Source organism: Macaca nemestrina, chromosome 15, assembly GCF_043159975.1.
Source record: "Macaca nemestrina isolate mMacNem1 chromosome 15, mMacNem.hap1, whole genome shotgun sequence".
NCBI lineage: Eukaryota > Metazoa > Chordata > Mammalia > Primates > Cercopithecidae > Macaca > Macaca nemestrina.
This window is the reverse complement of record NC_092139.1, coordinates 82,921,769-82,939,546: the sequence shown is the minus strand read 5'-3', so window position 1 is coordinate 82,939,546 and position 17,778 is coordinate 82,921,769. Positions and strand designations below refer to the sequence as shown.

Here is a 17,778-nt window from a genome sequence, read left to right as displayed (position 1 = left end):
CCAGTTCTCCTGCCTCAACCTCCTGAGTAGCTAGGATTACAGGTACATGCCAGAATGCCTGGCTAATTTTTGTATTTTTGTTAGAGACAGGATTTCACCATGTTGTTCAGGCTGGTGTGCTCCATCATTTCAAAGAGATTAAACAAGTCTTTGCTTGAGGGAAGTTGGTGTTTTATTTATTTATTTTTTTTTTGAGATGGAGTCTCGCTGTGTGGCCCAGGCTGGAGTGCAGTGGCCTGATCTCGGCTCACTGCAAGCTCCACCTCCTGGGTTCACGCCATTCTCCCGCCTCAGCCTCCGAGTAGCTGGGACTACAGGCGCCCGCCACCACGCCTGGCTAGTTTTTTTGCATTTTTAGTAGAGACGGGGTTTCACCGTGTTAGCCAGGATGGTCTCGATCTCCTGACCTCATGATCCACCCACCTCGGCCTCCCAAAGTGCTGGGATTACAGGCTTGAGCCACCGCGCCCGGCCAAATTGGTGTTTTCAATGCTGAGGACAGGCATCTCATCATAATTAAAAGTGGGGATGTGTTTTACCCAAGGCCTCACTACTGATGGGATTTGGGCTCTGACATGTGCACAGGTGACTGCCTGGCAGCCCTAGGACATGGAGATTTTCTCAGATGTTTGGCGCAGAAAGTCACTGGTCATCTTGGGAGGAAGCATCATTTTTGGGAAACACTTCTCCATTGGATCCTGAGCCTTAGATGGAAAACCAGGTCCTGTGTTGGGAATTTCTCTGGGAGGCTCCCTGGGTCTGGGGCTCCAGCTGCTCTCTGAGAAGAAGGTGTGGGAGGAGAGAACATGGCCCAGCCACACCCAGCCCCTCTTGCATGGTTCCTGCTGAGCAGGGTGTTAGAGGGGTGGGGACACCAGCAGTGGTCAGGCCTGTGTTTCTGTGGGTGGGGCCAGGGAGGGACACTCGGGGCATCCTAGGGAGTCTCTCCGATGGCTCCTGTTTGACTTTCCTGTGGCTGCTGTCACAAATGACCGCTAATTTAGAGGCTTAAAACATCACATGTTGATTCTCTCCCTGGTGTGGAGTCAGACATCCAAAATGAACCCTAGAGTCTAAAATCAGGGTGCCAGCCAGGCCAGGCTCCTGAGGGCTCTGGGGAGAATCCATTTCCAGGATTTTTCCAGCTTCTAGAGGACACCCTGGGCTCCTGGCCCCTTCCTCCAACTTCAAAGCCAGAGCTCAGCATCTTCAAGTCTCTCTCCCACTCTTCTCTCTCCCTCCCCCCACCGTCTTCTCTCACCCTCCCTCTTTCTCTCCCTTTCTTTCCCTCCACCCCCACACCTGCTCTCACTCTGACCCTCCTGCCTCCTTCTTTCCCTTATAAAGACCCCACCTTGGACCCACCCAGATAACCCAGGATCATCTTCCACCTCAGGCTCCTTCACATCCTCACATCTGTAAAGTCCCTGTGGCCACACAACACAGCACATGGACAGGTCTCCTGGGCCCTAATTCAGCCACCCACAGCTCCTTTCCCTCCTTCCTCTCTCCTCCGGGTATAAGAAGGGAATGCAGAGAGGTTGGTCAATGAATACACTAACAGTTAGATGCAAGGAGTGTGCTCTAATGTTGGATAGCAGAGTAGGGTGACTATGGTTAGCAATAATGTATTGTATATTTCAAAATAGCTATAAGAGAGAACTTCAAATATACTCAACACATAGAAATGGTAAATACTCCAGGCCATACCCCAGATACACTGACTTGATGATGACATGTTGGATGCACGGAACCAAGCAGCACATGTGCCTCACAGAAATGTCCAATATTATGTATCAGTGTAATATTTTCTATGAATAAGAAAGGCAAAAAAAGAAGTTAAGCATAAACTAGCTATTTGACTTAGCAATTCCAGCCCTAGGAATTTATTTAGAAGAAATGAAAGCATGTGTTCAAAAAGACGTATACATAAACGTTCTCAGCAACCTCATTCACTACAGGCAACAACTGGAAACAACCCAAGTGTCCGTCAGCTAGAGAATGGATAGACCCATGTGGTCTGTGCATACAGTGGAGCGCTGCTCAGTTATACAAAGAAAAGAAACTATGGATACAGACCGCAGGAGGGATGAACTTCAAAACGTTACTGGAAGTGAAAAGTAAAACTCCACAAGGGAAGTTGGTGGGTATGGACATAGTTTTGAACTGGCAGAATTTTACTGTGTTCATTGGGGTATTAGGTATTGAGTCCCTGTTGACCAGGTACTGTGTTAGGTACAGCAGTTACAGAAATGAGAAGCAGACACCAGCTCCATTGTGATGAGACTTACCTGATCAGCCGTTTCTGATGAACACTCAGGTACCCTGACTCTCACTGCTCACATTTGCAGGCTTTACTTAATGCCACTTAAACCTCCCTATTCCCCAAGTCTTCTTTCTTTTCTATTTTGTTTTTTAGATAGAGTCTTGCTGTCACCCAGGCTGGAGTGCAGTGGCACCACTTTGACTCACCGCAAAGTCCATCTCCTGGGTTCAAGCAATTCTTCTTCCTCAGCCTCCTGAATAGCTGGGATTATAGGTGCCCACCAACCACGCCCAGCTAATTTTTGTATTTTTAGTAGAGATGGGGTTTTGCCATGTTGGCAAGGCTGGTCTCGAACTCCTCCTGACCTCAGGTGATCCGCCTGCGTAGGCCTCCCAAAGTGTTGGGATTACAGGTGTGAGCCACCGCACCCGGCCCCCGAGTCTCCTTTCTTTCCAACTCCCCTCATTAGACACAGCTTTTTAAAGCAATCCCTGCCATACCCATGGCTTCAATTGTTTTTTATATGCTCTGATGACTATACAATTTAAATGTCATCTTTATATAACAGCTTTATTTTACAGGACACCTCATTCACTATGATTGTAAATTCAAAGTTACTCTAAGAAAGTAATAAATAAAAAGTTGTCATATATTAATATGTAAATTTTAGGAAATTTCTGTAATGGTTTGATTTCATGTTTGTATTTTTTAAAACATGAGTTGTGATATCACAGAGTGGAGTTAGCCTACAGAGGTTTCTACCTAACTTTCTAGCAGAGAGCTCCATTTCAATGCAATACTTGAGTCCAAAACTATCTTTCTTTTTTTGAGACGGAGTGTCGCTCTGTCACTCAGGCTATTGTGCAGTGGCATGATCTCGGCTCACTGCAAACTCCGCCACCTGGGTCCAAGTGATTCTCCTGCCTCAGCCTCCTGAGTAGCTGGTACTACAGGCACCCGCCATCGCACCCGGCTAATTTTTGTAATTTTAGTAGAGCTGGAGTTTCACCATGTCAGCCAGGCTGGTCTCGAACTCCTGACCTCATAATCCACCCAGCTTGACCTCCCAAAGTGCTGGGATTACAGGCGTGAGTCATTGTGCCCAGCTGAAAACTATCTTATTCCCCATACCTATTCCTCTTGCTACATTCTCTGTGTAGGAGAAAGGCATTGCTATTTACCCAGTCCTTCAAACTAGAGCCTCAGCAGCCTATTTTTCCTTTTACTTGTCCTGTTTTTCCACATCTAATCATCTAGCACCTCCTGTTCTGTCTCCCCACAAGACTTTTCCATCCATTGCAGTCATTTCCACTGCCTTTAGCCTTACCTGTTCTTCCAGATGAACATAATGTCTCTCTCTTTCTTTTTTTTTTTTTTGAGACAGAATCTCTCTCTGTCATCCAGGCTGGAGTTCAATGGCATGATCTTGGCTCACTGCAACCTGTAACTCCTGGGTTCAAACAATTCTCCTGCCTCAGGCTCTTGAGTAGATGGGCCTACAGGTGCCCGCCACCATGCCAGGCTAATTTTCATATTTTTAGTAGAGTTGGGGTTTCACCATGTTAGCCAGGCTGGTCTGGAACTCATGACCTCAAATGATCCACCTACCTCGGCCTCCCAACGTAATGTGTCTTAATTGGTCCCATTGCTTCCGTCAGTCCTCTATTGTGCAGAGACCTCACAGCAAACACATCTGATAGGGACTTCTCACCTTTGTGTGGTTCATTGTCTCTCATGTTTCCAGGATAAAATTTAAACTCTACTTAAACTCTACTGCTGGACAGTGAATGAGCCTTGGTATTCCAGGTTCATCCACTGTCCAGCAGTGTAGCCTCAGACAACTCTAAGCCTTTGTTTGCTCACCTGCCTGAACTCACTGAGCGGTTGTGGGACCTTGGGGAAGTTACTTGACTTTCCCATCCAGATTTATGCTGTAAACTGTGTACAATGGGACTGTTTCTGAGGGTTAAATGAGTATGCCACAGTTGGAACACTGTCAGGCACATAATGCTTGCCAGATGTTGACTATTCATCTTCATCCTATGAGGACAATGGTACCCCACTATGGGGTTCTTAATTTTGTATAAGAAGATAATGCTTTATGATTTGTTAGTGAAAGAAATATCTGAGGCTGGGCGTGATGGCTCATGCCTGTCATAGCAGCACTTTGGGAGGCCGAGTCGGGTGGATCACCTGAGGTCAGGAGATCAAGACCAGCCTGACCAACATAGTGCAACCCTCATCTCTACTAAAAATACAAAAATTAGCCAGATGCAGTGGCACGTGCCTGTAGTCCCAGCTGCTCAGGAAGCTGAGGCTGAAGAATCGCTTGAACCTCGGAGGTGGAGGTTGCAGTGAGCCGAGATCATGCCACTGCACTTCAGCCTGGTCAACAGAGCAACACTCCATCTCAAAAAATAAATAAGTAAATAAAAGAAACATCTGAGTACCCCTGCCATGGAAAGAAAAAACAGAGGGAGAAAAGGGAGTTGGTAAGTCATAGCATTACAGAGCTGGGAAGGATGTGTTCAGTCCCTATTTTATAGACCAGGAGGGGAAAGTGTGATGTGTCCCAGGCTTTCATTCAGGATACACAGCCATGACTCTCTATTGAGAGTGGGACCAGTGCCCTGGGGGTAGCTATGGTGGAGTTGCAGATAAGAACTAACACTTATAAGACAGGAGAGAAGCATTTAGTTACAAAAGTAGTCAAAAACTTGTGTATAACTACATTTGGTGAGCAAATGAAAGCTGTCAGACTCCGAAAAACAGAAATGCTCCTGGAACTGACTTAGTAAATGGGTTTTTTTTTTTTTTTTTTTTCTTGAGACTTTCACCTTTGTCAGCCAGGCTGGAGTGCAATGGTGTGATCTTGGCTCACTGCGCAACCTCTGCCTCCTGGATTCAAGCACTTCTCCTGCCTCAGCCTCCCGAGTAGCTGGGATTACAGGTGCCCACCACCACACTAAGCTAGTGTTTTGTATTTTTAGTAGAGACGGGTTTCACCATGTTGGCCAGGCTGGTCTTGAATTCCTGACCTCAGGTGATCCACCCCCTCAGACTCCCAAAGTGCTAGGATTACAGTCATGAGCCACCACTCCCGGTTGTACCAGGGTTTTCTATTGAGTTTCTTGCTGAGGGTGACTTCCAGTAATAACTCCCCCGCACTTTCCTCAGGACTGGAAAGCTCAGGCAGCCCAGGGTGAATAAAAGCCTGAGTAGTGCAGTCATCACAGAGGGGCAGGGTGGCCACAAGGTGGGCAACAGCAGGGATGGGCATTGTGAGGTATTGCATGGGGCTGTGGGGCTGGACATTGTGTCACTAGCCTGACCTGGCTGTTTCCTGGTAAGCAGGTGACATAGGAAGCTTTGTGGTTATAAGCATCAGCCAGGGCCAGCAGCCCTCAGTTGGTAGCTGGTAGTGGAAGGAGGAGGAGCTCCAACTCTGCTGTCTCACAGCAGTTTTTGTGCCTCTTGGCACTTGTGTTCATTTATTTTTCAATGAAGACAGCAGGTCCCCGACCTCATAGACCAGCCAGTTTGGGAGGTGGCGGCAGAGTAAGGGCTGAGGCCCCAGATCTGCCTGGGGTCAGGCTGCTTCTACAAGTGTTGTGCCAGCCTCAGTAGTGTGGCTGCTAGGACAGCACCATTTCAGTTTCATCGAAGTCTCAGGCAGGAGTGGAGAGGAGTGTGGGTGCCCCATGGGGTGTGTACTGACCTGTTGTATTGACTCCACCTGTAGCTGGTTCAGGGGGAAGGTGGCACCCTGTTATGAATCTGATATTTATGAGGCTGTGGCTGCTGCAACATCAGAATCCACTACCGTAGAGCCTGGAAACTTGGATGTGGGAGCCACAGAGGGCCACAGCCTCCCAAAGTGCTGGGATTACAGGTGTTAGCCAGAGTGCTCAGCCAAAAAAATAATTTTTATGTAAACTAGTTAACCAAAAATCACCCCCATACTCGTGAACATTTTTTCATGGTAGAAAGTGTTCAAAGTCACGTCTCTCAGCTTCACTGGTGCAGGTAGAGCTGGCTGTGTGAGCTTGGCCTGTTTGAATGAAGCTTGATTTTTAGGGAATCTCACCAGGGAGAGTCACACAGGAGCTGCTGAAGCCCCTGATCACAGGGCCCCAAAAGGGTGTGTAGAAGTCATTTCAGAAGATGACTTACAAATGGGAAATCATCACTATTTTTAATTATAGCATTTTAATATTGAATTTTTAAATGATCTCTATGAAAAAGAATTGTGATTAATAGAATAGAGTAATTTGGGTAAAATTGAGTCCATTTCACCCATAAAATAGGCTTTTAATCAAGTAATAAATCCTTTAAAATAGATGCTAAATGTGGCATCAGCATAATTAGATCCTAGTGTACTGACATGGTCTTGAATACATTAAGAAAAGGCTGTTTGTTTTGTAGACTTTCAAAACATTTGAGAGGCAGGAAGGCACTCTTCCATTGACCCTCAGTGTGCATTTATTTCCATTTTTGGTTGACTGCTTTGTGTTGCTGCCCGATGCCTCTAGTACAAGTCCAAGACCTCCATGTCTCATGTCTTTCCTGCTCCCATCCTCTGCCATCCCTCTTCCCCTTAGGGGAATAGCCCAGCATCAACTCAGTCCATGCTTGTTAATCAACCACCTCCATACACCACATCCAGCAAAGCTCCCTGAGTGACTCATAGTCACCAACCTCCGGTGCACTGATCTTTCCTCTGTGTCCTTCCAGCTCTTCCTGAGGATGGCCTGTTTTTAAGATGTTCACCACAATGCAAAGATGAAGATGAAGATGAAGATGGTGATGATGATGATGATGGTGATGTCCAGGTAAGACCCACATTTTTGGCTTCCACAGCAATCTTGCTTTCCTAATTCTTCTCAATTAATTTTGATTTGAAAACCTGGAAATGCACATTATGTACACTGTACACTATTGTCTTTGTGGGGCTGGAATTCAGTAGGAGTGTCTTCCCAACTGATACTTGGTATGCTATGCTGCTTCTAAATGACAGCATCCATTATCAACTGGAATACTGAAGCATTTTCCACAATACCAGTTTTCCTCCTTGGATGAAGCATTGTGCATTTGCATATCAAATTAAATTTAAAGGTAAATTCTGTGAATAGAGGTCTTGTTTTTCTATAGCTATCCTCTGTGCTAGTCTTTGGGGATTTTGACCTATGACTCAATCACTGTACTGCCTTCTGGTTTTTTATCATTGTCCAGAGAATAACAGATCTGTGTGAAGCGCACAGCAGAATCTGATTCTCATGTTTTCTTTTATATAATTGCAGATAAGAGCGTGGAAAGAAAGCGATATGTACCATGAAATAACTCACTTCCTGAGGAGAAAACTTGCTAGCTTCATTGTAGAGAAACCTGATTCTGGGTTCCTGCTGGGAAAGAGGCTTGGGGTTTTCCTGAAAGTGATTTTGCCAGTATAGAACTCTGGCCCGAGAAGCTGTAGGAAGGTTTGTCAATCCAGAAGAAAGACTTGGGGATCATGTATGAAACAGTGTGGGTTGGGAGACTAACCCATCATTCAGCTTCAGCTAAAGTAGGAGGAGTGAGTGAGTCACTCTGATGACTTATCCTGCTGGTTTTGTTTCTAAAGACTTGACGCTGGAGAGTATAAGTGACAAGGAGACTCATCCAGTCCCAGGAGCCTCCAGGTTATCCCTGCTGATTTTGAGGAGGGGCTGAAGGAGGGCATTTGAAATCAGAAGGAAAATGGAAATATGTGTGAGGTCTGGCTTGTTGTTTTCAGTTTCTTGGCATCATGGTAAGAACTGTCTGTATGGGCTATGAGGGTGCTGCATTCATGAGAGATTCTCTTTGCAGTCCACTTGCTCTTTTCTTCCTGTGGAACATCAGAGCCTTTGGTTTAGATTAATCAACACTCCTTGGGATCAGTCACAAGGGGTGTAGGCTTAAGCACTGCGTGTCATCTGTGTTGAACCTAGAGACACAGTTCTTCTGCTGTGTGCCAAGGAGAAATCGAGAATCACCCTCTGAACTTTCAGGACTTGTTAGTGCACATTCATGTTTCTGTCCTCACTGTGCACTCCTGGTTTAAAGGGATCTCCCGGGGTGGATGGCGGAGTGAATATTCACTCTGGGCTCACTGGTAAAACTCCAGTTTCCTTTGAAGGGAGGAGGAAAATTTGACCTTGAGCACACTTCTAGCCTCCACTTCCCAATCCAGTCACAGATTCTGAGATGAGGCTTCTTTCTCCCCAGTTCTCTAATTTTGGGGGAAGCCAAGAATTTCTTCCCACAAAAGATAGTATCACACTATTTCCTGTTTTCAAAAATTTGGCTTTGGTTTTATTTTCTAAGTTGATATTCATCACTTGAGTTCTAGGCTTTTTATTTTTCTTTCTTTGTTTTCTTTTTTTTGGGCTGGAGTCTTGCTCTGTTACCCAGGCTTGAGTGCAGTGGCAGGATATTGGCTCACTGCAAGCTCTGCATCCCAGGTTCATGCCATTCTCCTGCCTTGACCTCCCGAGTAGCTGGGAGTACAGGCACCTGCCAACACACTTGGCTAAGTTTTTGCATTTTTGACAGAGACAGGGTTTCACCATGTTGGCCAGGCTGGTCACAAACTCCTGACCTCAGGTGATCTGACTGCCTCAGCCTCCCAAAGTGATCAGATTATAGACGTGAGCAACCATGCCTGGCCAGGGTTATTTTTAATATAATTGTGTCTATCTCAAGTAATGTTGCTTTGAGTATTTTTGTCAATGGTTTTGGAATAACACCAGCACTCACTTCTGTGGAGTAGACTGTTAGAAGGGGGCATATCTTTCATCATCATAAATCATGCCAAACTTTTTCCTAAATGATGACACCAATTCATGCTCCTTTAACAGCATATGTGAGTAGCTCCCCATGGGCAGTCAGTTCAGTGACAGCACCACTCATTTTCTGATCGGTAGGCACCCCACTAGCACATGGAGAGAACAGGGAGGCCTAAGATGAGTCCGGGCCATGAAAGGTCTCCAGGGAGGGGATCGTGAAAGATGTGAAAAGCATCCTGGAGTGGAAGGTAGCCCTGCAGCTTAGTGGTCCAGTTTCCCTCACTGATCTGACTTGGTATAGCATAGAGATGCTCACAGAGCAGCCTCCAGTATCCTCCCACTTCCCTAAAGGCTTAAACACACCATGATGTGTATCAGTTTCTTAAAGAGCACAATAGCAAATGTGCTATTTTGAACAACCAAAATGACAGAGAAGTGGCCTAATTTCCTAGAAGTGTTTCAGGGAGGGGAGGTGGTGAGGCTCCACTGGGGAAATGCTCATGGCCAGAGAAAGATGAGGCCTGAGGACTGGCGGTTGGGCTCAGCCACATGGAGACCACGTAGTGCCCTACAAGAGCAATCTGGTGGTGTGGTGCTGGGGAGGGGAGAAGGCCAGAGCCATAGAACCTGTGCAGAGATTCAGAACCAGAGGGCTCCTCAGAACAGGCACAGGAAATGGTCTGTAAGGACCTGTCCCACTCCAATGAGGGTATGAGGGGCAGGGAGAGAGGAAAGCAGCCCCACATAGGAGGATGCCTAGGGTAGGGAAGCAGGTCTCAGAAGAGCTAGGTTTCAGTCCAGGCAAGAAAGGAAAGAATGTTCCTGGGAGATGCTGAGGCCCTGGGGCCTCCAGAGGGCTTGGAAAAAAGATTTCAGCAGACGGAGTCAGAAAAGGAGTGTTCAGGGCCATGAAGGGGAGGTGAGCTGAGCTTCTTGCAGCCCTTGGTGCAAACAGGGATGAAGGACGTAATGAGATGAGTCCTGAGTCTGAGGCAGAGAGCGGTGAGGAGGCCGTGGGTTTGGAAAGGGAGGGAAGGGTCTGGCTGGGAGAAGCAGTGTTCTGACCCTCTACAGTCCTTCCAGGGAGGATCAGAGTCCAGAGAGGTCCAGGGCTCCCTCCTAACGCTTGCCCAAACCAGTGTACCCCTGGTCAGGAGGGGGTGCTGTGTAGACTGCTGTGGAGTGAGGGAGCAGCTTCTCCTGGGTATAGGACCCCAGGCACCTGCAGGATGCAGGGTTCCAGGCTCCCTCAGATGCCTGCTGATCTGTCTCCTCTGAGGGTTGTAAACAGTGTTCTTGGGCACCCACAATGTACAAGGCGCTTATTTTCAGCATGATGCACCTGGCACTGCCAAAATGATATTTTGGCATTTATGATAGGCACAATTACTATCCCCACTTTAGAGCTAGAAAAACTGAGGCACTGAGCAGTTAATGAACTTGCCCCAGGTTCTGTAGATAAACAGTTCTTCCATAGATAGAACTGGGGTCTCAACACAGCAGGCTCCCTTCATACTGTGGGCTTATAGCCACTGGCTGTCCCACTACCCTTGTCCAGCCTCAGCTCTCTGGGGTGGCAGTTTGTGCCTTTGGGCTACAGTTGAATGACCAGTTGCCTCTTCCAGACTGGCTCTCATACCTCTTCTGGCAGCAGCTTCTTAAATCCCAGAAACTGATAACGGTGTGGTAAATGGGCCTTGGAGAATGGAGGCAAGGGTGTAGTGCTCAGGACTTCTAGGTCTCAACATAGGCTGTGTTCCTGGCCCTCCCCTTGTAGCAGAGGCACCTCCATCCCTGGCTGATGAGTTCCCACATCTCTAATATCTCCTCAGCCTGGACTGCAGAAGCAGGAGCCAGGAGATGCTGGCGTGGAGGCTGCTCAGTGGCATGATGTCATGGTGTACAAAGCTGGGAGCCTGCTCTCACTGAAAAGGAATTGTCTTCTTCACCCAGGGTGAAGCCCTCCCAGGAGCTGACCAGGGAGCTGAATTAACAGGGCAGACCAGCACGTGCTACAGGGACATCTGAGGGAGGCTCAAGCTCTGCAGTCAGGCATTTTCCATGACTTGGCATAGAGAAGCGATTCCTAGGCTCCCCTCCTGGACAGCACCAGGAACGTGCCTTGGAGGTGGCTAGGCTTCAGACCATCCTGGGGGCATGCTTGGGTGACTTTAGAGAATGCAGCTCTTTGCTGGGAAGATCTTAAGGAGGAAACCAGAACCTCTCCCTGTCCTGAGCTGTCATCCTTGGGGGAGCCTCTTGGGACAGAGTCATCCTCAGTCATAAGAACCTGCATCGGGTCTCACCTTTTGCCTCCCTTCCTGCCAGCCAGGGTGGGGAGGGGGCAGACCTGGCTGAGCAGAACCACACCCAGCCACACCCCATGGATCAATCACTGGAGTTTCTGAAACCTGGGTGGTGCCTGGTGCAGCTGCGTTCCTTCCTTCCCAAGTTCCTGCCCCCAGCTTTGCCCATGGAGGTCTCAGTCTTCTCTACATTCTGAGGAAAACTCTTGGCCCCAGCAGAGAGTGAAACTCCAAGGCCATCTCCCACCCACCCCAGCACTGCGTTCAGCCTGTACCATCCAGGACCCAGTGCCTCTGGGCCTGGCATTTAGGCTTTGGCAAAAGAGTGAGAAGAGACATGACTGTGCTCCAGAAACAGAAAGTGCTATTCCAACTTGAAATAAAGAGACTGAGCGCATTGATTCAGGTGCAGAGGTGGCTGATCAGGTCTGACCCAATGAGGGGCTCAGGGTTTCCACTCAATGACATTGATGGCGATCTGGGTCACCTGCTGTAAGGCCTTGCACTCATAAGCTTTGTTGTCATTGTCCTCCTCTGGGACATGGAGGGTATGCACGTGGGCCTGCACAACCTTGCAGCCCTCAGGGGCCTCTGGCAGCATGGTGAGGGCCTTGGTGGCCTTCAGGTACACCCTGCCCATGGGTGAGTGTAGCAGCTTCAGGAGCAGACTGGTGACTTGTGCGTCCAGGGCCACATACTTCTCAGCAGGCCACCAACACAGGGAATTTCTAACAGCCTGTGGGGGCTTCTTCTCACCCCCTCTCACCCCAGCCCTCTTTTGAACCTCATGCCTGCAGTCTCAGGGGAGGTGCCACCCTGTCCCCCTGCTACAGGGATTCCCTGATTCATTCACGCAGTGAGATGCTGAGGCAAGAGTTGGGTTTCCCATCTCAGCACTCTTTTGGACTGGGTAATTCTGAACTTGGGACCAAAACCCCTGCTATGACCTTTGGGTCTGGAGCAGCAAACAGAGCAAAGCCTTGTCCTTAGGAGCTCTCCTTGGGGATGACACAAAGTGATGGCAAGGATGGTGGTCACAGTGGACACAGGAGGATGCAGGGAGGCTGGGGAGGCCACAGTTTCAGAGAGAAAGCTCTCTCCTGGAAAGCCACTCTCCTGGTCCCAAGGAAAGGGACCTCTGTCCAAACCTAAGAATGATGAGGCTGGGACAGGGCCTGGGAACATGCATTTCCACAGACCACCCGGGGTCTGGTTCAGGGACCACACTTGGAGAAATACTCACCCAGGCATCTAAAGAGACTCTCAGAAGAAAGAGAAGCCAGGACTTAGGGAAGGCAAGAGGGCCCCCCCAGCAAGGAGATGTGACCACAACCAAGGCAGGGACGCTGGGGGTCGGTGACCGGCCCATCCTCACAATGAGGGGCCCAGTGTGGGAACACCCCCCAACCACCACAAGCTCTGAGTCTTTGTGTTCCCACAGGTTTGAGGCCACGATGTTGACTGTGATCCTGTGTGACCTGGGATGAGACAAGACACTGCGCCTCCATTTCCTCAGCTGTGAAGGCAGACATCACCTTGCTGGAGGGTTTTCTAAATGTGAGGTTTGGAGACAATGCCTGGCACACAGGAGGCACTCAGTGACCGCTGGGTGTCAGGATCATCACCAGTGCTTTTCCTGTTCCCGCCTTCCTCATGGGGAGGAGGTGCCAGACCCTCTCCTGCATCCTCCTGCAGGCAGGGGCCAGCGGGTCCTGGATGAGCTCCTGGAGCTGCTCCTCCCTCTGCAGCTTCCACAGCAGTGAGCAGATCAGACCCTTGCTGATGACACCGTGGGGCCCTGCACGACAGGAAAGGGCACTGAGGGTAGACCGGCCACACCCCTCTCGTGCTGGTTGGCCTCAGGGATCAGGAAGGATTTTGCAGAGCAACTGGGTGGGTTTGAAAAGAGAACTTGCAAATTACCCATCACCCCCCAAAGCTGCCTGGCCAGGGGCCTGAGAAGCCAGCAGGAGGCTGTGGGTGAAGCCATGTCAGGGGCTGAGTGAGAGGACAGGAACAGAGGACCCAGGAAGGGCCAGCCTTTTGTCACTGGCATCTCAGGGGGCATCTGCCATAGCAGGGCACAGTGTCCTGAGAGGCAGCAGCCACCCCCGGGAGATCCAGCAGCTCACTGCTTCAGGGCCTACGCCCACCAGGAGACCCTCAGGTCTTCCCTACCACTGCCCTAGAATAGGGGAGCCAACAAAGACCCCCCTTCCCACCCAAAATATTTCAAACGAGTTGGAGACTCATGCCTGGTCATACCAGCCCCTGAGAAGAGCCTGGGTTCAACTCTGAGATGGAAGACCTAGAGTGTAGGTCAGTGTCTCATACACCAACAAGAGCTGTGCCCCAACTAAAGCGATAGGAAGCCATAGGCTCTGGCCAAGGGGTCTTGAAAGGACGTCTGGCTCTGTGGGAAGGGGGTCTCCACATGGCACAGCTGGTGCAGGTACTGGCAGGAGTACAATGAGGCAAGCCTCCCCCATAAACAGGCCCCACCTGGCTCCTCCCAGCTGGAGATGGAAGCCTGGGAGGGAAGTGGTTGGTTCAGCCTGGAGAGCCTGTGGGGCAGGTAAGAGTTGAGAGATTTTATGGAGAGCCTGTGGGGCAGGTAAGAGTTGAGAGATTTTATGGAATATGGAGGCCTATGGAGGAGAGAAGCCAGAGGGGTGAGGAGGAACATCAATCCCTAGAGGGGCCTGGGCAGGCACTAGCTTTCACTAAGGAGTTACTATTTTGTCCATCATGAACTTGTTTCAGTTAAATTTTCTTCTTTTTTTTTTTCTGAGGTCATTTAATAGATGCAGTATACCTAATTCATATGGCTGTATGAGGATTTTTAAAACTACTGTATATAATGCAGAATATTTTAACATCTTTTACTTGGTAGCTACTTACAATCCTTTCTAAATGTAAAACATAAATTATCAAAATGTGAGAATCAGATTTAGAGAGCCGACATAAAATCATCAGTTAGTGACTATTATGACTCAGAGGCGCATATTTCTGCTTTTCATTGGAGACTCAGGGTGCCCTCGCCATTAGTTCCTTTAGCCTTAACAGCAGAGGTTTTTTTCTTAGGGTCATTGAGACTGGGCACATCTCAGAGTTAATATACATTGATAAATTAGTTAAGTAAGAAATAGAAAAAAGCTGAACTCATGAGAAAATTTGAGAAGACAGAGCACATAAACAGGAGTGTAATTCACAATAGTTTAGGTTTCGCTAGCAAAAATAATCCAAAATCTCAGTGACTTAATAAAGATTCAATTGGGCTACATATTTAGAAAGAGTTGAGACACTGCAGAGTGCACAGCAATCAAATTCCAACCAAAAAAAAAAAAAAAAAAATTTCCAACCTAATGGAGTTTGTATTCCAATAACATGTCAGCATTTTCATACTTCTAAATCAAATATGTATATTCTTAGATAGGTTTATGAAGATACACTCCAATAGCAGATTGGAGAGCTTCAATTCCTATGTTTGATCCCTTATTAATCTACTCGTAAGTAAAAATAACCTTCTATTGTAGTGTAAGTGATATGTAATATATCTCTGTATTAATATATATGTTAATTTGCTCCATATATTCTTTTATCTGGGACACAAGCTGAAAGGATTAGAAATTTCAGCTCTTAAAGTTTGTATGCCCAAAGGGGCACACATAATTTTCCTTCACATTTCATTAGCTAAAACAATCCATATGGCCAAGTCTTTGTCCTTTCAGGTAAAACATAAAATTAACTCCAAACCAAGGAAGAGAATAAGTATGAACAATATTTATCTAACATAAAATTATAAAAATTTCAGTGTGTAAACTAACAAAATCCATCTCATTTCATGAGGTATAAAATGTATAAAATGTTATTTCTTTATAATTTATTAAGTATTTCTTTATGATTTTAAAGGCATTTGGAAAAAATGAAATAAAACAGAAGTCTCATGTTACTCTGGAGCCACAGAATAGAGCCCACATGTTCCATATGGCATATGGTTCTTGGACTGGGGATATCAATGATTGACATTAGGCATGATGTATGCACATGACCTCGGGAAAGTATTGTATTTATAGAAGGTATAGGATTTTTTTCCTCTGATTTTCTTTTATAATCTTTTCAAATCAATAAGGCTGAATTATAATCATATTTTATAAATAAAGTTAGATTTGAGCTCCAGCTATATAATAAATTCATTTGAGGTAACCCATTATGAAGGTATGGAACAAATATATTGAAATAAAATTAAAATAATAATTTTATTTTTAATTTTATGTAGCTGGGATTACAGACATGCACCACCACGCCCAGCTAATTTTTGCATTTTTAGTAGAGATGGGGTTTCTCCATGTCGGTCAGGCTGGTCTCAAACTCCCGACCTCAGGTGATCCACCCGCCTTGGCCTCCCAAAGTGCTGGGATTACAGACGTGAACCACCGTACCCGGCCAAAATTATTTTTAAGAGAAAATACTAATAAAATGAAACAATCAGTATTAAATACATTTTAACTATTAACTATAAATATCTATTTCAAGAGATTTGAGTGAAAATACCATTCTACGTTAAAATAAAAAATATAATGTTCAATAACAATAGTAATAACATGTTCTCAAAGGTTCAAGGGGCTAAACCTAATTAACAAAAGTTAACTATAAACATCTTAAAATTTATCTAATTATCTGAAATAGAAACTTCTGTTCTTTCCTGTATTTTTCCATTTTTCCCTTTTCTAATGTCTACTTCTATTCATTTTGTATTTTCCTGTTTTGAGGCCATTTAAAGAGGATATGTCAGGTATTCAGAAAGCCAAGAGCTGAACCTAAATACTCTGAACCTATCTGAACTTAATTTTGTCCAAGTTTTTTTAATGTTTGAAAATTTGTTCAACAGGGGATACTAAGAGGAAACTTTAGGGGTAAAGGGGATTTAGGTTAAACAGACCTAACAGGATTCTTACTGAAGACAGGCCAAGCTGATCAGAAATCATCTGGAGAGTGGTGGGAGATAACAAATTGGATCAGATATCAAAGGTTATCAGTATTGGGAGTGTGGGATTCTCTGCAAGTTTCTTCCTAAACCTGAGAGATGTGGGCCAGACTAGGAAGAACGCTGAAGGCTGAGACCTAGAGGGGCCTTAGAGGATCATGACAAGAATTTTGGCAAGAGGAGAGGCTTTGTCAACACAAACATGTATTCAGCAATATTATCGAGTACAGATGCATGCATATAAAAATACTGAAAGGAAATATAAGAAAATGTTTAAAAATGTTTTAGTGGCTTTATTTATTTTATGTAATTTAAATATATATATATAAAATTAAGTTATACTTTGAACACATACTAACACATTCAAAGAGTTAAGTATACGTATGGTAATACATAATAGTTACAAAATAAGCAAGGTCTTCATGGAAATGATTTTAGAATTTCCACAGTTTATTACTTAGTGTTTTATTAGCAGGCCTGTAACTTCTTCTACTGCCCATTCATTGCCCATTTTATTAAAAATTCCTCAAGTGGATGCATTGGAATGGAAGAAACACTGACTCTTTCCTTCAAAGAAGGAAACAACAAACCTTGTTTGACAACCCTGGTCAAATAAGACAAGGATCAAGTGGCCAGTGGTAAAGAAAGTTGGTCAAACTAACGAATGACAGTTTAGATTAAAAGTGAATTTTGTTTAACCCAATTATTCTTATCCTATGCACACAAATTTGAGTTTAAGGTAGTTTGATGTAGATGGTCACCCCATTCCAAAGCCTGGGTCCAAATACCCTAAGGGTACAGGAGGAACCAGCTTTCTTCAGAAGGTGGCGAGAGCATTGCAAAGTACTGAGGAAAACTTTCTTTAAAGCATCTTTTTTCATCATTCCATATGTTGCTCCTTATAGTTACAACTGCTCCCCTTATACATGTCTCTTTTGAGACTTCTCACTTATCTAAGGCTCTATTGTTCCTCCTCATCTTTTTTTTTTTATACATAGCATAGTCTCTCTCCCTCCTTACCATGCTGAAAAGGCTTCTGACTTGCTGTTCTGGCCAGGAAACATTTCTGCAGTGCATATTGGAGTGGAACGACTTACAGAGTGTCAGGGCAAGTCCTTGCACTTGTTTTATGCTTAGGACACAACACAAAAGATAATTTTCTACGTTAAAGATTGTATGATTTTATCTTGACTTCAGAAACTGGTCATATTTTTTTACTTTAGTTTCTAAGAACTCCAGAGCTGACCTTGAAACAGCTTTAATAATTCCAATGAGACATTTGTTATTTATCCTTTTTAAAAAAGACTTTTCTACTTTAAATCATTTTATTATTGCTCTAAATTTGCCAGGTTCATTTTAGAGTTTTATAAACTGATTTAAAACTAATTTACATTAAGTTGGAATAAAGTTAAC

General features: G+C 45.8%; 1 long non-coding RNA gene across 1 annotated transcript in view; it reads left to right on the top strand.

The window, feature by feature from the left end:
* The first annotated feature begins 93 nt into the window (after positions 1-93).
* The window catches only part of LOC105466290 (uncharacterized), an 85,944-nt gene continuing 68,259 nt past the window's right edge, over positions 94-17,778 (top strand). The window contains exons 1-3 of the long non-coding RNA XR_011613834.1: positions 94-2,143; positions 7,001-7,098; positions 12,820-15,457. This is a non-coding gene — a long non-coding RNA (uncharacterized lncRNA). The remainder of the gene's footprint in view (positions 2,144-7,000; positions 7,099-12,819; positions 15,458-17,778) is intronic.